This window comes from Polistes fuscatus, unplaced genomic scaffold (genome assembly GCF_010416935.1).
Source record: "Polistes fuscatus isolate 324 unplaced genomic scaffold, CU_Pfus_HIC Scaffold12, whole genome shotgun sequence".
Classification (NCBI taxonomy): Eukaryota; Metazoa; Arthropoda; class Insecta; order Hymenoptera; family Vespidae; genus Polistes; species Polistes fuscatus.
This window is the reverse complement of record NW_025113020.1, coordinates 231,042-253,716: the sequence shown is the minus strand read 5'-3', so window position 1 is coordinate 253,716 and position 22,675 is coordinate 231,042. Positions and strand designations below refer to the sequence as shown.

The following is a 22,675-nucleotide window of genomic DNA, read 5'->3' as shown; positions in this document are numbered from 1 at the left end:
AGAACTGCAACCTAAAGCAATTAGGATGCTTACAATAATATTTAATGCAGTATTACGAGAGTCCATTACTTCCCAAGTACTTGGAAACTCGGGGAAATTACAATGCTTCCTAAACTTAATAAAGATCGGCATGATGTAAATTCTTATAGGCCGATATCGTTCTTACGATTACTATCTAAACTGCTGGAAAAAATAATATACCAGAGAATGAAAAGTATAATTACTGACAAAAACCTTATTCCTGACCATCAATTTGGATTCCGAAACAAACACTCTACCGTTGAACAAGTACACAGACTAACTAATACTATAATAACAGCTTTAGAAAATAAGGAGTACTGTTCCGCCGTATTCATAAATGTAGAAAAAGCTTTCGATAATGTGTGGCATCAAGGATTACTACAAATAATCAATAAACACTATCTGCACTCGTATAACAGGCTCCTAAAATCTCTCCTTTCTGAAAGAACATTTTACGTAAAAATAAAAGACACTCAATCGAACATCAAACTAATCAAAGCTGGGGTTCCGCAGGGAAGTATCCTCGGACCAATTCTTTACACCCTCTATACGGCAGACATACCAATAAACGCTAACTGTACTGTCTTAACATTTGCAGACGACACGGCAATGCTTACCGTAAACAAAGATCCACAACAAGCAGTTCAATTGTTACAAAACCAAATCAATTCCCTCAAAGAATGGTTACATAATAGGAAGATCAAAGTAAGCTTTACTAAATGTATACACATTACGTTTACACTGAGGAAAAACAAAATACCAAAACTAAAATTATATAATAAAGAAATTCCACAAGTATCAACGATTAAGTATTTAGGATTACACCTAGATTCCAAACTAACATGGAAAAAGCATATAAATGCCAAAATCGAACAAATTCGTTTAAAAAGGAGACAAATGGCTTGGCTAACATGCAAAAAATCGAAACTTAGTATAGAGAATAAACTAAGAATTTACAAAACAATTATAAAACCAATCTGGACATATGGATTACCGCTATGGGGTATAGCAGCGAAAAGCCACATTGCCAAGCTCGAGGCTCAACAATCCATATCCCTACGCACAATCGTGGATGCTCCATGGTACGACCGTAATGAAGATATAAGAAAGACTTAAATATGCCCACGATACAAGAAGAAATAACTAAGTCAACCTGCAGATACAAAAGAAGAATTGATACGCACATAAACCCGCTAGCCAATGAAAACTATAACCAACATATCCCTAGAAGACTCAAAAGAATCCACCCAGGAGACCTAGTAAAAACTATAACTAAATGAAATAAATGACAATAGCGACGCTTTCTCATTGGAGAAAACGTCTATGTGCTATCTTTTTCACTTATATAACAATTTACCAAATGTCTACGGACACATTGTAAAGATATATGGAGTTATAAAAAAAAAAAAAGTAGAAAGAAAACAATTTCTTTTAACGTATCTTCGTGTATTATTTGAATCTTTAGCTAAACATAAAAAATATCTTTGAAGAGATTCATAAGGGTAGATAAGATCTATTTATTTGAATTCAGAAGAATTAATATCCGAATAGGGTATTCTTCATTATATTATAATAAATCATCTTAACTTACTGAGCGAAGCATTCTCTAAAGCGAAAACAAAATGATTAAAATTATTTTCTATTTTTAGTTTACTTATGTTAAAACAAAATAAGATTGTAAGAAGATGAAATTAATTTGAAATCAATGAAGATATACGAAAATAATTGAATCCTTTTATTCCATTACAAAATTTTAATATAACAAAATACTCAGCGTACGCATATGTATGTCCCAGTGTTATTAAAAAGAATAATTTACCACATGAATATAACTCCATTCTGTTAAGTATTTTTGAGAAGTAATGCGAGCCTTAAGACTTTAGACTAATATCAAGTTCTGGAAACTTTTAAAGGAATAATGAATAATTCTTTTTACAAAAGAAAGAAAATATATACTTTTATGAATAATATATTTCGGAGGAAAAATTAATATTATACATTTTTTTTTCGGTATAATAGCGATTTTAAAATAATTGTCTTAAATTACATATTTTTTTAATTATGGAAAATTTTCGTATGCATACTTTTTGTAAAATAATTTTTTTTGTAAGAAAAAAGGGAATTTTGTCACGATCAATGTATAAGAAACTATGATAATAATTGGCTGTTTCAAGGAATATAAGTATTTCTAAAAACTATGTTTATTTTTGTTTAAAGAGAAAGATCTCTTATAGATCATAATATTATTACATGAGTTTCAATGAAAAGAATCATTTTTAAACACTTTAAAAATATCTTGCGTACTTTTAAACATGATGTATATTAAAAGATTATCTCTTAATTTCGATTTAAGCGAGTTTCAATTAACCACGCATTAAATAAAAACGCATTTTCATTTTTTAATCTGACGAAACATAAGAAATAGCTCCGTTCAAGTCAGCTTCATTATTATGCTTCGAATATCGATCCGAAACCATTTGTAACATATTTTTATAAATAGCTAGTAATAATTTCTGTCGACAAAAAAAATCAATATTTTCCTTCTTGCAAGGAGGTATCAACACTTGGAAAATACAGTTTGAGAATGTAACTTGATATATCAGTAGTATATCATCAGAGTATTCCTCCCGTTAACATAAATCCGGCCAATGGCTAGCCAATTCCGAGAAAAAACCTTTAACGTTTTGTTGGTCTGTTTATATTTTTATAAGTTCCGTCATCTTCCAAGTAGCCCAGTGACTTAAACGATAACGTTTACAAATGTAAAAAGTCTAATCTTCCAAATTTATTTAACAAGATTTATGAATTTTACTATAATTGTGGAAACTAAAAAAAAACCAAGGCAAATATGTGAGAACATACTATTCACACCATTAATATCTACTTGTTACCAAACTGTAAAGCAAAATTGGAAAACGTTGCTTTGAATGAAAAGAAAGATATCACACATAAAAAAGTTGTAAAATATCTAGGCATTTATTTCGATAATAAACTTAACTTTCGATATCACATATTGTCTTGAAAATGTGTATCAATCTTTTTAAATACAATTACCTTAACAAACTTATAAAAATACTATGCTATCAAGCATTTATTAGGCCAATTAAAAATTATAGCTATTGATCCACAAACGTCACATAGAGTATATTAGACTACTTCGAAGAAAATGTTTAAGATCAAGCCTATAAATTTTTAGAACTAAACAATAAAATTATAAGAAACAATATTGCAATGTGAACATTTATAAGACAGCAAATATACATAGAATTAGAACGTTTATTATATATATTAATTAATGAATAAATACATAAATGGTGAGAGTTTGACGTTAGGAGCAATAAAATAGAAAGGAAATAGGTAATAAAAAAACTAACCGTTTATTCAACTACAAAAGATAAAAGTAAACACAAGTCATAACACATAGCATATCAACGGAATAATCTACATACAGGGGCACATGTTCTACCGCAGAAAAAAACGACTACTACTTTCTTCTAGTCTGCTACTAACTTTCATTCCCTCACGCATATTCGTATGAACATTCATACACACGCATGAGAACATCCTACTGATGCGTATAATTGTCCAACTTTCAACAATAACAAACGTCATTAAACTATTGAATGTCAACAATCTAATCAGTGCATCTTTTTTCGTAGATGACAGATATGTTCCGAATACTTTGAATTCTGAAAATCACCAAATTCAAAATGTCTACGCAATGTCCTCAACATAAGTTTCGGTCAATCTATAAAATCAATTCAAAGTTGCTCTGAGCTTATTAAGTGTACAGAGATACGCCGAATGACGAGTTCTTGAGACAGTCTTTTCAGAAAAAGCCATAACTCCATTCCAGACATAGTTTGGAGTAACGTAAAATCTCTTTCTATTCTGGAAAACATACTCGAGTAATGAAGCCGGAACAAAATTCGAAATTGTCCGAATTTTTTAAAAGACACACTAGATGGTTCATAATTTGCTGAGAAGTGGTAGAATTCTACAACAGGATCTTGGAATTACGTCATCCATCTCAGGTTTTCCTGGGTAATGGACGAAAACAATGTTACACCGATTGTAATTGATATTAAACCATGCAATAATACGAGTTGCCATCTGGCTGAGCTTTTATTATTGTAATGTGTAAGCGTAAACGTTTATGGTAAATACAGGTAATCCCCAAAAAACACGGTACTTGAAGAACACGAATATCTTTTCCCGAATTACACGGTTTCAAACTACTCGATTTTCGAGTAATTTTTTTAAAAAAGAATAAAATATATATTATTTGATATAAAAAATTATTTCCACATATGTCATTTGTTTGATAAAAGAGAGACTTATGATCAAAGGCAAAATTCTTCAGAATTATAAGGGAATTATAACTTTCATCGCGAAATTTGAAAAATCACTTCTTCGATTTCTCAATTTTATTCAATTTTAATTTACCATGTTGACACATTTACACGCCGGCGCGTACCTCCGGTGGTACGCATTTGTTTGTGCTATTAAACGATGCAAATAAACGATGAAATATTCAGATCCTTAAGTAAGTAGAAATAATTTCCATATAGTTGAAAATCAAAATAATGAAAATTTAACGTATATTCATTGAAAACAATCTTTTTTTTATTAAATTTCATTTTACGCTCTGGATTAGCTGCCGTCCGATGGAGAGAAAAACTTTAATTATAGCCGTCCTATGGGAAAGAAACAAGAAATATGCCGCCGGCGTGAACGTGTTAAATAAATACACATTACATACACATTACTTACAAATGTATATGTAAGTATGTTATTTAAAAATTTTTGTCAACAATAAAGCGTTTATTGTTATTTAAGTCTTGCATAGGGATTAGATAATAAATATTTTATATAGTATCTTAGATGGATACGACACTTTTATTTTGATATTAAGAATTTAAGATAAAACGTTTTTTCAAAACTAATTAAAAGATTAATTTTAATTAAGTAATACAAGATTTCTTAGAAGATTTTACCAATATGAATTCAAAACAATATAAAAATTTTTAGTTTTTTATATTTAACAGAAGAAAATTTTAAACGTAACGCTGTTTTTATTTTTACACTTGAAACGGAATCTTGTTTTTTGTAGTCTCGAACAACACGGTTTCAAAGAACACGGAACCAATTAATCGTGTTCTTCGGGGGTGATACCTGTATTTATTCGTTTTAATTACTTGGTCAATGAACTATATCGAACTATAGAAAGATATCGATTGAAAATCGATCATTTTGCGACAGAAATTTGTCACAATTACATCTGCTATTTTTATATCGACATCAGCCAACGAATATAATGTAGAATGTATTTACAAATGAAATGTGTGTTTGGTATACATATATACGGAATATAATATATACGGAAAGAAAATGAAATTTCAAAACGATTCGTAATGCCAATTCGTAAATGTTTGTCACGTAAAAATTTAATTTTTTATCACATTCGAATTATTATAAAGAATTACGTTCCATCCCGAATGGTGGAAAGAAAGAGGAGAAGATTAGTAGAGTGAGGATGAACAATTCAAAACATTTTTTAACTGTTACGTGAGCATACAGTGAAATATATACATGAAGTATACACGGAAAACTTCAATTAATTCATAATGCACGTAAAATACATCGACACGTACGCTTACGTTCGATCGGCTAAAATCATCACAAATATTTTATATAATCCAGTATATAATATCATTTCAACGAAATACTATTAAAGACGGCCCATACTCGATGAATATCATAAATAGCAACATTATATATTATAAACAAAAATTATAATTTAATTATTAATTTCATACATATGTAATATAATTTGTATTATTATTATATATATTAGTAAACACAATACATATATATTATACCTATATTATATTATAACATAATATTCTTATACTATCTCTCCTTTTTTTAGACTGGAAGATATTAAATCTATTTTATTTCTATAATTTATTAAGATTATAATATAATATATCTATTATAGTAAATAATAAATAATCACGCATAATATAATAAAGATATTATTCAATAATATTGAACATGTGTGTGGGCTATTTCAATTAGAATTAAAAGAAAATTAATCATTCGTACGTAAGGAAGAAATCGAAATAAAAAAAAAAATCTTAAAATTTTAACGTATTTACGGTTGTAAATTGAAAGAAAAAACAAAGAACATTTCAATGAAAGAGCACACATATTCAAATAAGCACACATACATTCAAATAAAACTTGTAAGAAATCTTTATTATGCTGTTTACATTCTACTTATTGTTAATAGGATTAGGACAAAAGCTCTTAAAATTTTGAAATATTTTCGTTTACACTCGCGTTTGTTCGTTACTTGAATTTCTCCCGATGCTATCACCGCTGCCGTTGAATATTTCCTTCATTAACAATCGCTTTTTTCTACCATTTACACCTCTACATGCTGCTGCTGCTGTTTTTCGACGAACCTACTTCATGTTTTGGACTTAAATATAATAAATATATCGTATAAACTTTAACCGAGGAAATATTAGGGATACGTAGATAGATATAAAGAGGAAAAGAGAGATTGTGTTTATTCGGATCAACGCTCGTTGGAATATTGAAAGATTGGTGTAAATCAAAACTTGATCTTTTCTATTCACAATCAGTATAATGTTTTTTATACTACTTATATAAATATGCTAAATACATACGAAAATAATATTTTTTTTGCAAGTATAAGTACATAACCGTAAATTATGTCTATTTCTTTGCTTAGATTAAGATCTTTTGTACATATTATATCAGTAGTTAAAATCAAAGTTAAAGAAAGAAAGAAATTATTATATTTATAATATTAGTAAATTAGTAAATTTTTATAAGTCTGTGGCTACTTTTTCTTGTAGGCTCCCACAAGATGAAACTCTCCGAAAAGTACGGTGTAATGCAAATATTTCATCTGCTAAAACATTAGCCCTTCTAATCAACATTTTTCGAAGTAATGGTTTTTCTAACCTTGTGGTGGCACAAATCGACGAAAACAAATAGAAAGGATCGCTTCCAACAAAATATCGATTTGCGGTAACGAAATTAGTGATATTGTTCAACTATTAGCTACTCTAATGGCTGCTTTGCATTTTCATCGTGTATATAATTATTCGTTTTCATACGTTTGATTTATTTAAAGCAGAAATGAGGATAAACAAAAAATGCAACAAAAGGATTTTCAGTGCAGAAACACAGTAGGAATAACTGACAGACAATAACAGTGAGGTACAAGACGACGATAAGAGATATTCTAACATTGAGTACAGCAAAATTATTTTAAAGCATGTAGATATAGTATCTATATTAAAAATTATATTTCAGATAATTGTCCACGATGTAACGGAAATTTTTTATACTTGTAAATCAATGGAAACTAAATTTTAAATGTTTCTCAGTTATTCAAGTCATTGGACATCAAACATGAAATTGACATAGTTTTAAGAATCAATACCAATTCTGATAATGAAACTTAAACTCCAACCTCAATGATGGGAAACGAGCTAAATCAAGATTCATGGAGTGTATCTGATTACGCAAATAATGTTGTCGTATAAATTGCTGGCAAAAGTATCAAAGCATTTTGAGTGTGACATATGCTGGGAGAGTCTAATCCAAAATCAGGTCTTTTGGGCTTGTAGAGAATAAAAGATCAAGGAGGATTACTTTCAGTTTCGGAGGACGTGGTAAAACATGTATGAAAAAATTTTCTTTTTTTATTGTCGAGCTCATTATTACTATATTGGTTAGTTTTCTGTCCACATTTATGATAACGATAATCATGCATTTGAACAAACCATCTTATCGGATCATAAAATGCAGCTTCTAAAGCTCATGTTAAAAAAATATTTAATAAAATATCAGATTATACCACGGAGGAGCATTTAAGCATAATTCAATTTAGTGACTTACAAACAAGTATAATATAATAATATATTATTTTTAAGATTCCGTTAATTTGATTTAATATTCTGTCTATAAAGTTGCATAATTACAGTATGCATGTATTCATTGCACTATTTAAAAAAAATTAGGTTTCAAAAAAAGCCGTCTCTAGTTATTAAATGTATTACAGATAGTGTGTGTGTGTGTGTGTGTGTGTGCATAAATACATGATTATTGTAAATTTTTTATTCTTTCGGTCTTATTAGAGCTGTAGAAAGGAAATTAGGAAATTTGACGGATATCAACAACTGATAAGGTTGAGTTGCCGCCTACTCTCTCTCTTTAAGTTCTGTACCATTATTCGTACACAGGTACTTCCCTTCCTGCGAAACTAGTCTACGCAGAGAGAAATAGAACATAGTTTCTCTATTCTCTGTCTCTCTCAGTCCACTTTTATCATTTTTATTACTGCTTCATGACTGTATTCAAAATCTGTATATAGAAGATCCATGCCACGAACAGATGTAATACTTAACATGGTAAAAAATAAAAATTATTCCTTTATTACATTTTATTAAGAAAATATAGTTTCCATTTGGGATACATTGACAAAATTTAATAATTTAAAAAATAATGTAAAAAATAATGTCAAAAATATAATAATTATTTTTTTCTTGTTTTTTTCCTAATGCCTCTAGATTACATTAATTTTTTTTTTAAAGCTTTGCGATAAAATTTATATTCATTATAGTAATATGATCATGAAGTTTCTCTATAATTTCAAGATCATCTCCTAGTTTCTTGAAGCAGAAATAATAACAAAACAATAAATTTCTTTCGATGAATAAAAAAGTATTATTTACTTGGGTAAATATGTACATATTACATCTATCTCTTTGTATTCCGTTTCTATTTCGTAATAGATATATTTTGTAAATCATTTTCTAAGACAGTAGATTGCATAATTACTGACAGAGCAGCAGGTATTTCCTTCTTTTGATGATGATTCTTCACATTTTCTTGAAATTAATTTGTCTTCAGGATCTATAGGATTAATTGTTATTTAATTTTTCAAAAGAAAAAAGAATAATACGATTTTGTTTGAGCCTTATTATATATTATTATTCAGACATTTACATAGCAATTATTATTTCTTCAAATATCTTTTCGTTTATATCCGAGATATCATCTTCATACTTCAATCGTGTTTCATGATCCTAGCTTAATTGTTCTTTTAAAATTACATCCGAACCACAATTGTTTGTTTCATTATTTTTGAACTTTATTATATTCCTTCATAAAAGAAAAAGGAAAAAATAAGAAAATATTAAAATAATTGTATACATATTTAAAATAAAACAGTTCTACATTAAAACATGTTCTACATTAAAAAATAGCTATAGACTACATACTTCTTGCTTGCAAGAAATATCTTATATAATTACAAAATGTATAACTAATTATTTACCTTCATATGATCTTTCTTAAAAGTTAACTGTGATTTTATTTTATTTTATTTCTTTTATATAATTTTTCGTTTCTTCATCGCAACACAGATCCTTTATTTGGCAAGTACTATTTACTACATTATTTGGATTTGTTGGTAGTTCCACTTTGATTCCAGCATCGCAGTAATTATTATCAATATATCTATAATAAGTAAATGTGGATTCTATATATTTAATATCGAATGGCACATTTACTTTGTATTCTTCATCGACCAGTAAAGATTCATCTGAATTTGTTTCATTAACATTTTCAATTATCTGTATTTTTGGCTCTAGTATGGTAACTTCAAGTTTTATCTTTTTGCGTGCCATGAAACTTTGTGGGACGTAACTAAGACTGTTTTCGTCATCTGATTTTTTGCCACCGATAAAATGTACACTGCATAAAGTATGCCATGGTTTAAGAGACAATGGCGAACCATCGATACTAAAATAATTAAATAAAATATAGGTTTTTAGATAAACTATTTTGAAAACATAATTAATTCAGTACGACTGCTCTCACAGGTTATGTTAGTTACTTTTTTTTGTTTATAACGGTTATCCACTTGCCTCTTCGATTTAATTCCTAACGAACTGATGGAAATCTGTAACCTACCTTATTAATTGTATCAGAACTTTTTACCAGATCGATCGAAAATTTCCGATAAATCGTGTTTTCAAAGACTCGTATGTATCAGGCAGGCGTCTTGTAGTATTTTCTTTTGTTTTTTCCATAGTAGTGCTACGAATTCAATGGTTTAGAGCAATTAATAGATCTATGATTCTCGTCAACGGCCATACCGCGATGAAAGTACTAGTTCTCGTCGAGTTCTCGTCGAACCGTCGAGGCGAGTGGATCGTGCCGGAGCTCGTACGTGAGTGAACCGCTCTTCGCGCCATCGAGGCGAGTTGATCGTGCCGGAATTTGTAAGTGAGTGAAATTCGACGTGAATTTTCACGTTTAGTGCAGAAACTGGATCGACCAGTGCTATAATAAGAAAGAAACTATTAGAAAAAGCAAAGAAAATATTAATCTAACCATCGATAATTACTTTCGATTAACATGCCAGCCTCCTACAGAGGAGGTGGCAGTAACGGATGTATATACAGATAGTAGTAATATGGATATTGACAAAACTGAAATGGAAACACAAGGAAATACAATGACCAAAAAACGCGCTCGCTTGAACCCGAAACCTAATATACCCGAGAAGAGGGACAGACAGGGGGAAAAAACATATGTAGACACCGATGAAGAAAAACCTCACAGTGTAAATGAAGAAACTACCGACCTTTGGCGTTCTATAATGCAGAAAAAAATTGACAATCTTTCGGAGACCATCGAAGACCTAAGAAAAATGAACAAAGAATTAAAGAACGAGAACGAAAAATTGAAGAAAACGGAAAAGAAAAGAACAAGCGCCACGCCGGCTTCAAATATAATCTCTGAATCGAGTAGCGTAAAATCATTTGAAAATAATATAAAGCTTAGTAACAGATTCGCTCCGTTAACCCCCAAGGACGATGTAGAAGCGAAGCAACAACGAACCGAAGTAAGAAAAGAAAACACCGATACACCGAAACAACCGCGGCTTACCGCACAAGAACGAACTATGGAAAAAAAATGTAAACTACCTCCGATAAACATCGTTGGAAAAAACGCGAGAACGATAACGACAGCTCTGAAGAAAGAACTTAAAATCGAGGAATTCTATGTGAGAGACAATGGAGAAAACAAACTGACGTTGAACGTATCCAGTTACGAAGACTACGATAAAGTCAAAGCGGCCTTAGACCAATCAAATACAAAGTATTTCACATACACCCCAAAAACAGAAAAGAATCAAACGTACATACTTAAAGGAATGAACAATAGTTTCGAACCAGAAGAAATTCTCAATGAGCTAAAAGAAATGAATATTAAAGACCTTGAATTCATCAAAGTATCGAGATTCACAACAGCTCATGCATTGAAAATGAACAAGAAACTTCCAATGTTCATTGTGCAGATATCGGCAGCTAGCGTATCGTCAAAATTGCGTAGCATTAAATATGTCAACCATCAAGTAATAAGATGGGAAAAATTGAGAAAAACCGAAATCATTCAATGCAAAAAATGCCAAAGACTCGGACATGTAGCATCCAATTGTAACATGGGGTACCGATGCGTCAAATGTGACGAGAACCACGAGCCAGGTCAATGTAAAATCAACAAACAAGACAAAGAGATAAATAGAGAAATCCTCTTCTGTGTATTATGCAACAATCATGGACACCCTGCATCGTACAAAGGCTGCCCGAAGAGACTAGCATGGCTAAACAAAATCAAAGAAAAGAAACGAGTAGAACAAGAAAGGAGGCAACACAAAATCTTACAAATAAATAACTATGTGAGACCTAACCTCCGATACTCTGAAGTCATAAAAAACAACCCGACAAACAACAGAGTGGGTCGCAGAGAAGCATTCGCCACTAACGTTATCCAAAACCACCAACCGATAACAGAAACACAAAAAATCTCAGAAATAGCCGAAGACGTTAAGAAGACTCTCATAGAGGTCTTCCAAAAGCAATTTGACTGGCTTAAAGAGAGAGTCATCGAAAATTCAAAACGTATGGACGTTCTTTTTGATATCATCGAACAAAATGACAATGGACACGCATATTAATAAAAAAATAAAAAACAGACAGCAAAGACTCAACATAGTCAGCATAAATGTAAACTCGCTCATACAAAACTACAGAAGAGCAACTCTTCTTAAATTTATGAAAACACATAATCCCGACATCATTCTCATAAGCGAAACCAAGCTTAATAACATCCATAAAATATCATTCCAAAACTACGACATCATAAGAACAGACAGACCAAACTCCATTCAAGGTGGGGGTACCGCTATAGCAATAAAGAGAAACATCAAGTACACCAATATAAATCTGCAAGCACTTACGAACTCGAAATATAGAAACAACTGTGATAAAACTCAACCTCACCGATGGCGTTTCGATATACATAATTGCAGCTTACGCGGCAGGTAACCACAAAAAAGAATTCCATCTCGAATTCGCGAAAATGTTCCGATACCTGAAACTGGAAGCATCGAATAACTACTACGTAATAGCAGGTGATTTGAACGCGAAACACCAATACTGGAAAAATAACACATGCAATCCAAGAGGAACATTTCTCTTCAATTGGCTGCAAGATAACGACATAGAGTATAAAGCCTGTCTAAGGAGCACAGATATCCCCTCATTTCCCAGAGGAAACTCATACATAGATATCTGTATAGCGGACTGTAGATTAGAGTTCCACAACACCGACAAAGACGGAAACTTGAGATGTTTACCCTACGATAGCGACCACAATGCGGTATCGATGACGATCTCCAAAGAAAAAGATACTCTTTTTACTTTGGAGGAGCAGGACATTTCACATTCTTTAAACTACAGACGAACCGACTGGGACAAATTTCGGAGATTTCTAAATAACTATTGTAGAATAAAGATACCCAGAGATATAGAAACCTATCGAACAAGGAAATAAATAGTTATCTGGCAGTGATGAACGAGGCTATAAAAAAAGCAATAAACTCAACGGTACCGAAAATAAAACACCGAGACTCAATGGAAGTATACTCTAATGAACGCATAAGAAAGATACAGAAGACAAAAAGCTATCTCATAACGAGAATAAATCGGGCGTACAGGAGGTTCGAATATCATGATAATCCAGAACTTACGATGCTGAAAGACACATTATCGGAGGTTAAACAACAACTCAAACAAGAATACTCAATATCTATAAATAAATATTGGCGAAAGAAAATCCGTGATATTCCAAAAAACGATCCAGAAAATATGTTCCCAATAATAAACCGGATATTTAGACCACGTGGGAAAGCAGCGATCGCGAATCTACAGATACCAGAAAATAATACAGACTTGCTGGAGAGAGCGGGAATCGATATAGAAACATTAAGCAAGAACCAATCGAACAACTACATTATAGCCGAACCGAAAGATAAGCTCAATGTAATAGGGGCACATTTTGAAAATATTCATACCCAAAATAGCGAGATGGGTAAGGAACGTCTATGTAGACTGATTGAAGGGACAGTAAATAATCTCAAAAATGAAATTGTTGAAGAGGAACGCAATAAGACTACAGTGACAGAGTTTTCGGTGAACAACCGTGCCGATAAACCCTCGAACGAAACTTGTAATTACTTCACCAACAAGGGAGAACTAATAAAAATATTCAGAAAGCTAAATAATAAAAAATCAGCAGGCATAGACAACATACCAAACATCGCTCTGAAAAACCTACCGGTAAAAATGATTGACCTATACGGAGTGCTCTTTAATAACGCACTGAACAACAAATATTTTCCGGACAGCTGGAAAAAAGCAAAGGTAGTAGCAATACCAAAACCAGGAAAAGACGCTACGGAACCATCGAGCTACAGGCCTATCAGCTTATTACCTAACATAGGAAAAGTCTTCGAAATCCTCGTTAACAGAGCACTAACTAATTTCTGTACGAGAACGATATTATACCGGAAAGACAATTTGGTTTCAAACACAAACACTCTACTTACACGCAGTCAATAAACTCACCTCGGACATCTGCTGGGCACTCAATAATAACGAATGCGTGGGAGCTTACTTAATAGATCTTGAGAAAGCCTTCGATACAGTATGGACAGACGGACTTATATACAAAATGATCAAGAAAAAATTTCCAGACCATTTGATCAAATTAACGTACAACATGATACAAGAAAAAAGTTTCGTGACGACCGATGGTAACGAGATAACAAATACTGTATTCGAAGTGAAGAATGGTCTCCAACAAGGAACAGTCAACTCACCAATACTCTTCAACATCTACAACAGCGACATACTGAGACTTTTTGGTTTTAACTCGAACAATAATAAATCTGCAATAGCATTCGCCGACGATTTGATCATCTATAACAAAGGGAAAAAAGCCACGATTATCCAAGAGCAATTAGAGAAAGCCTTCACGAAGTATTATTCTACTGCGATTCCTGGAAGCTGAAAATAAACACAAGTAAATGCGAAACGATACTATTCAGACCACGACTCGACAAAGCGAACCGAGATGTGAAGAAAAATTGGAAGAGCTTTGGAATCAAAAAAGCGAAAGACTCGGATGATAAAATACCACACAAAACCACGATAAAATACCTAGGAGTGTACATAGATACACATTTAACCTATAGATATCATATGTATGAGAAACTTGAGAAAGCAAAGAAAGGATTCCAGAAATTGGGGAGACTAATGCATAATGCTCACTTAAACCCAAAAATTAAAGTTAACTTCTACCTGACGATAATCCGCCCAATATTGACATATGGAAGCCCGATTTGGTTCAACCAAAATGCGGCAACGATGGAAAAAATCAGGTCATTCGAACGAAAATGTCTACGTGCCTGCCTGGGAAAATATAGAACAGCTGACTCGAACTACCAAAAATACATAAGCAACGAAAAATTATACAATTTAGCAAATACAAGCAGAATAGATACGCATATTCTCAAACTGAATAGAGATCATTTCGCCAACACGAGGAAGGTACCTGGCAATATAGTCCAGTCAACTCGGGCCATCTCCTTCGAATCTCAGCAGATTTGGTGGAAACTTGATATAAGGGTAAATAGACGACGCTGAATCGAATGGTGCTAATTTTTTTGAGGTGGAAAGTGCCGTTTTTGAGAAAAAGGGTAAAAAGGGTCAAAAATAACTTTATCTTAGAATCTAGGCATTTAATCGAAAAAAGTTTCAAACAAAAGTTGTAGAAAATTGAAAAATACTAAAAAATGTTCTATGAGTTATCTTCGTATTTTCAAAATAAGCGCATAGAATTGGATTGAAGATGGGAAAAAAATTGTAAGAGTGGGAGAAAGCAAGCTTATCCCTCCGTCGCGTTTTACACGCGAGCGAGCTAGTGTGTGTGCGAGCGTCCGTGTGCACTAATACACAAACGAAGGATCTTCGGCAATCTTCGGGACTCTCGGTCTTGAATGCAAGTGAGAGTGAGAGAAGAAACCGATATTTCCCTTTTCTATTTGTTTAGGCGATAACGAGTATTATCGTCCTTGGGAGCGTACTAATATTTCTCTTTTTATATATTTTCTTTCGGTAGCAAGAATTTTACGTCTTGGCCATCGAGCGTCGTGCGTTTTGTATACGAGTGCGAGTGAGAAAGAAAACCGATATTTCTCTCTTTCTATTTTTTCTTTCGGTAGCGAGAATTTTTCGTTTTGGCCATCGTGCGTCGAACGTTCTATATATCTATATATATCGGCGTATAAGCGCGGCACTTTTAAATCGAATCTTGATGCTTATGGCACGCCATTTCTTTATTTATTGTCAAAAATAATGAACCTTGAGTAAAAAAAAATAATTCATTTTAACAGAAACTATTATTATTTAGTTGAGAGTAAAAATAATGAATTAATTTTGTGTCTCGCCATAAAATTAATTAGAATAATTAATTGATATAAATTCTTTGCCTCACAAAAATTTATTTGTATATTAAATTAAATACATATTTGAAAAAGAAGAATCTTATATCCACACATAAAATTAATTCAAGATATATATGAAAGGATATTCTAAAAACGTGGAATTTATTTTTTGTCTATACATAATTTTAATTCATTTTTATTATGTTATAAGAAAACAGTAATGCATTCTGATTCATCTTCGAAGTCTTAAGAATTGTACGAAAAAATTGAACATTTACCAAGTGGTGCGTTAGCGTAAGTAGTAACGTCTTCGCTTCTCGCGCTGGGTATTTAACGTTCGATTCTTCGTGGGGGAATTATTTTTTTATAAGTTTTTCTATCCTTAACAAGGAGACGGTCAGTGAGTCCCACCTCAGATTTTTTTCAACTTTTGCACTAACGATATAAAATTTATTAAGAAATCAACATTATTACGCGAGTAATAAAGTTACTAATTATAAATTAAATAATATCCAATAAATAACAAAAATTAATTTTTAATGTGCCGAAACGAGACATTTTTTAGGATGGTATTTACAGGATGAATTTGTAATTTAAGTAATAAATCTTCCTTTATTTGTGCAAGATGTAAAAAAATTTATTGCTTTTAATTTTTTTGTAATAATTTTAATTTTTTTCTATATATAATTAGAAATTAGGAAATTTATAACAATTTATATAACCTAAGGATAGAAAAACTTATAAAAAAAATAATTCCCCCACGAAGAATCGAACGTTAAATACCCAGCGCGAGAAGCGAAGACGTTACTACTTACGCTAACGCACCACTTGGTAATTGTTCAATTTTTTTCGTACAATTCTTAAGACTTCGAAGATGAATCAGAATGCATTACTGTTTTCTTATAACATAATAAAAATGAATTAAAATTATGTATAGACAAAAAATAAATTCCACGTTTTTAGAATATCCTTTCATATATATCTTGAATTAATTTTATGTGTGGTTATAAAATTCTTCTTTTTCAAATATGTATTTAATATGATAAACTAATAAATTTTTACGAGACAAAAAGTCAGTAATTTAAAATTTTATAAAATACATAATTTAATAGGAAAAATATTTAAATTTTAAATTTCGTCTTAAAGAGAATACGTATTCAATTTGATATAGAAATAAATTTTTGTGAGGCAAAGAATTTATATCAATTATTTATTCTAATTAATTTTATGGCGAGACACAAAATTAATTCATTATTTTTACTCTCAACTAAATAATAATAGTTTCTGTTAAAATGAATTATTTTTTTTTTACTCAAGGTTCATTATTTTTGACAATAAATAAAGAAATGGCGTGCCATAAGCATCAAGATTCGATTTAAAAGTGCCGCGCTTATACGCCGATATATATAGATATATAGAACGTTCGACGCACGATGGCCAAAACGAAAAATTCTCGCTACCGAAAGAAAAAATAGAAAGAGAGAAATATCGGTTTTCTTTCTCACTCGCACTCGTATACAAAACGCACGACGCTCGATGGCCAAGACGTAAAATTCTTGCTACCGAAAGAAAATATATAAAAAGAGAAATATTAGAACGCTCCCAAGGACGATAATACTCGTTATCGCCTAAACAAATAGAAAAGGGAAATATCGGTTTCTTCTCTCACTCTCACTTGCATTCAAGACCGAGAGTCCCGAAGATTGCCGAAGATCCTTCGTTTGTGTATTAGTGCACACGGACGCTCGCACGCACACTAGCTCGCTCGCGTGTAAAACGCGACGGAGGGATAAGCTTGCTTTCTCCCACTCTTACAATTTTTTTCCCATCTTCAATCCAATTCTATGCGCTTATTTTTGAAAATACGAAGATAACTCATAGAACATTTTTTTAGTATTTTTCAATTTTCTACAACTTTTGTTTGAAACTTTTTTCGATTAAATGCCTAGATTCTAAGATAAAGTTATTTTTGACCCTTTTTTACCCTTTTTCTCAAAAACGGCACTTTCCACCTCAAAAAAATTAGCACCATTCGATTCAGCGTCGTCTATTTACCCTTATATCAAGTTTCCACCAAATCTGCTGAGATTCGAAGGAGATGGCCCGAGTTGACTGGACTAATAGTCTAATCTCAGCAATAACATATCCAAACGACTCTTACTTCAAGAAAACGCTAATGACGGGATATATACCACCCGAAGCATTCATCTACCTGGATAAAATGGGATACATCCAGGACAATAATAACGTCCCTATAATATACCACATAAGTAGAAAAGCGAGGAAAACGACAATTGAATATGACCAATTCTTGGACAGCAGGAATCAATCCAACTGCTGGATATACAAAATGACGCTATCTAAGAAAGATCGTAAGGACCAGCATCGGCGGAATGTAAAGAAATATTGGTGGTTAAGCGATTGAAGGAAAAAGACAGAATAGATGAACTTTGATACAAACTAGGGACAAAAGTGCCATAAGAAGAATCGACTAGTCAAGTCCAAAGACTGATATAATAAAAATTGTAAATAGTGTATATAAATATAGAAATAAGTAAGTTAGGTTAAGTATAAAATAAATAGAACAAGCGAACAGTTTTGAAGCCTTTCTGTTCGATGAATGAAAGAAACGGAACAAAAGCGTAAACGTAAACCTTGTGAACGCTAAAAATATATATATATAAGGATCACGGATAGCCGTATAGCACTAAGTGTACCATGACTGTTCATGACATTGCGAGCCGCGTAACCGGCCTTTATGTCTCAACAACAACAAAATTATTATTTTATCTTTTGTTTATTATGAATCAATCAAGCAATATTGTACTCTGTGGCTTAAAAAGAAACAAATAAACGTTTTAAATATAAAAAAAATATAAAAAGTACTAGTTCTCGTCCGATAACTAAAGTCAAGCATCGCTAGGCACGGTTAGTACTTGGATGGGTGACCGCTTGGGAACACCGTGTGCTGTTGACATTCTTCTTTTTTTTTCTATTTTTATTAGAAATATCGTCAAGATGAAACCAAATATAACATATTTCTAGATGTAAACGAACGATTGATGATCGATCGTTCTTCTTCTGATCTGGATGCAAGGGTTAAAGGACGTTATTATTTAGATAACAGTTTGTCAGGAATAATAGTTAAGAGTACACATATATTTAATCATACATAAAATCACTTAAACATAAGGCTTCAAAATAACATAATCATAAACGTAAGAAAACATAAAGCATAAAAGACGTAACACATAAGACGTAAGAAATAATAATCACTCAATAAGAACACATAACACTTCAACATAATACGACCACTTAATATCTCGACATAATACCATAAGACTTCTTAATACTTAATCATAATACATAACTCCAGTGCAATCATAAGACTAACTCTCTTTCTTATGCATCGGTCCTACCGCCGTCGGAGGGGGAAAGGGTACGCAAGGCGGTCCTAGTCCCCCTTCCGACCCATTATTGGTCATCAACCGTCTTTCTTCCAAATCTACGTAACACCCTAGAGTGGGAGTGCGTACAAAGCGTTCTCGTAATCTCCACAGTCTAGACCACCAGACGATACTTGATCGGAAATAAATATTATATTCCTCTCTTAAAAGGACCCTTTCTTACGAATTCTATAGTTCCATAAGTTCTCTATTCTATCGTAAAACAAACTAAGATTAGATTATCCTATATCCTATCCTAAACTAATATTACTCCGTTACATATAATATTTTTTTTTTTTTTTTTTTATTCATTACAGAACATACAATCAATTCTCGACGAGAATTATAAGTACTTTAGGCTGGCGTGATGTAATAACATGAAATGTAAATAAATAAGATTTACAATGGTGAGTGTAGATATAATACATTAGACTCAAATAATATTACTATGTTTTAAATCATTCAAATCTTGTTTTAAGGTCAGAAGGGTAGAACCTTTTTAGTCTTCGTACTAGTTCATTTGCTTCCAGTAAATTTTTTGCTAAAGGGTTGGGATGTTTGGCTAAACGGGAGTTGTAGCGTTCACTGAAGCTAACAATTTCTTCTTTTATTGTAGATATTCTTAAATCTTGATGAATTCTTTCGTTTGTAACGTACCATGGGGCATTGCAGATGTTTCGTAGAGTTTTTGATTGGAACCTCTGTAAAATCTCTATATTGGAGTTACTCGCAGTTCCCCATAGTTGGATTCCGTAAGTCCATATGGGTTTTAGAATAGCTTTATAGATAGCGAGCTTTTTTTCCAAATCTAACTTAGACGATCTACCAAACAGCCAATAAATTTTTCTTACTCGTTCTTTGAGGTGTTTTACTTTGGTTTGTATATGTTGCTTCCATGTCAGCCTTTTGTCTAGGATAATACCTAAATATTTGATCGAGTCTCTAACAGGAATATTTACCCCATTAATGACCACAGGGGACACGTGCCTCTGCGCAATGTGAAGGTTATATGAGCTGATTTACTTTCGTTGATATTGATTCGCCATTTCTGACACCATTTTTCTAGTAAGTGCAGATGACGTTGGAGAATATCAGTCGCGTTTCGTGGATCACTCTCAGATGCTAGCAGAGCTGTATCGTCTGCAAATGTAGCAGTAGTTATCCCTTCCGAGGTAGGTAGATCTGCCGTGTAAATTGTGTACAGTATGGGCCCAAGTACGCTGCCTTGTGGAACACCGGACAAGATTGGATAAGCTGAAGTGAATTGGTTTTGATATTTAACCATGAATTTTCTATCTGTAAGGTAGGATTTAAGGATCAGGAAAAAAGGATATGGAAATATTTTCTTAAGTTTATAAAGTAGTCCGGTGTGCCAGACTTTGTCGAAAGCTTGCCTTATGTCCAGGAATACTGCGGAGCAGTATTTTTTCTTTTCAAGATCTTGCGATAGTTGACGAGTTATTCTATGGACCTGTTCAATTGTTGAATGGTATTTCCGAAACCCGAACTGATGGTCGGGAAGAGTAGGGACATCCAAGACATTTAGTAGGCGATTAGTGAACATTTTTTCAAATAGCTTAGATAAAGAGGATAAGAGACTGATTGGTCGGTATGACGTAACGTCGTGAGGTGGTTTACCTGGCTTGTGAATGAGTGTAATCACTGCTACTTTCCATGAAGTAGGATAGTAGCCTAGGCGTAAAATGGCGTTGAATAGTGAGGTAATATACGCTATTCCTTTTTTTGGTAATTCTTTGATCATCTTTCCGTTGATTAAGTCGAGGCCAGGTGCTTTTTTCGGATTACGTGTGATGCAATTGTTGCTTTGACTTCCATTGAGGTAAACGGTTTATTTGTGGAGATAATTGGAAAGGTGAGTGCATAAATGTCCAGACGTCTTCATCTTCTGCAGGTACTGAAGGTGAAGATGGTTTGAATACATCTGCCAGGTAGGAGGCGAAGAGATTGGCTTTATCTATTGGTTTTCTTGCCCATTCACCCTGGGACTGACGGATAGGTGGAATGTCTTGAATTGGACGAGTAAAACGCCTTGTTGCTTTCCAGAGTGAATAGTTAGAGTCTGCAGTAGGAGTTAAGTTCTGAAGGTAACTTTGAAGACCTTCATTTTTAAAGTTCTGCAGTATTTTTTTTAACACTTTGGTAGCTTTATTAAGTTTACGTTTGTCCTCAGGAGATCTACTATTGTGCCAATTTCTACGCAACTTACGTTTTTCTACAATTTTATTTAAAATATATGCAGGATAGTCATGACCAGAAATATACTCCAGAGAAGGTGTAGAGGCTCGAACTGCATTTATTATGTTGTGCGTTAAATGGTTTACTGCATGGTCCACATCATCAGTTGTTTTCAATGGTAAAGTGGTATCAACAGTATTATTGAATGTTTCGCGGAAGAAATCCCAATTTGTTAGTCTATTGTATAAGGAGATTGGTGGCTTTTTGTCGATAATAGTTGTATTTATTGTTGCTATGATTGGAGTGTGATCGGAAGAAAGGTCAAATGAAGAGCAGACCTGTATATATCGAGGAGATAATTTTTAGCGATAAAAAAATCAAGCAAGTCAGGGATTTTATTTACATCAGTTGGCCAGTAGGTAGGCTCACCTGAACTAATGCAACATAATCTATTAGTTTCGATACTTTTTGAGAGTGCTTTACCTCTTGGTGTTATAATTCTACTACCCCAGATGTTATGTTTGGCATTAAAGTCACCTCCGGCTAAGAATCTAGAGCCTAGACTTTCGAAGAAATTATCAAAATCTTCTTTTTTGATAGTATGTCTAGGAGGACTGTACACTGCTGAGAAAGCTATTGGGCAATGCCAGTCATATATCATGACACTTGTTGCCTGAAGATGATCTTGTTTATATGGCGCAAGCTCGTAATGTCTTATGTTAGATTTAACTAGAATCGCAGTACCACCATGTGCCCTTCCACTTGGATGATTCGTGGAGTACATCTTATAACCGAAGATTTTAAAATAATTTTTAACCGTAAAGTGTGTCTCCGATATTAATATAATTTGTATGTCATATAATTTTAAAAATGCTTCCAGCTCCAATTTACGTTTCATTAGGCCATTAGCGTTCCAAAGAGCAATGCGTAATGTCTTCATTATTTATTAGTACACGACAGCTTACTTACTATTACCGTTAATAATGAAATGAGATTGTTTGATTGTTCGATTTGTTTATTTATTAGTTCACTTTGTTTTTCGATGAGTTTTTCTAGTCTACTTATAGAATCTGTAAGACTTGAGCCGTTATTATTGTTTACGTTATTT

General features: G+C 32.5%; 2 long non-coding RNA genes across 2 annotated transcripts; both read right to left on the bottom strand.

Moving 5' to 3' along the window:
- Positions 1-8,770: 8,770 nt before the first annotated feature.
- Positions 8,771-9,185, bottom strand: LOC122526739. Its single transcript, XR_006306189.1, has 2 exons — positions 9,073-9,185; positions 8,771-8,979 (listed from the first exon to the last, which is right to left on the bottom strand). It is a non-coding gene; the product is annotated as an uncharacterized LOC122526739 (long non-coding RNA).
- Positions 9,186-9,465: 280 nt separating this feature from the next.
- On the bottom strand, positions 9,466-10,152 carry LOC122526737. The gene is made up of 2 exons (XR_006306187.1): positions 9,949-10,152; positions 9,466-9,870 (listed from the first exon to the last, which is right to left on the bottom strand). It is a non-coding gene; the product is annotated as an uncharacterized LOC122526737 (long non-coding RNA).
- Positions 10,153-22,675: the final 12,523 nt, after the last annotated feature.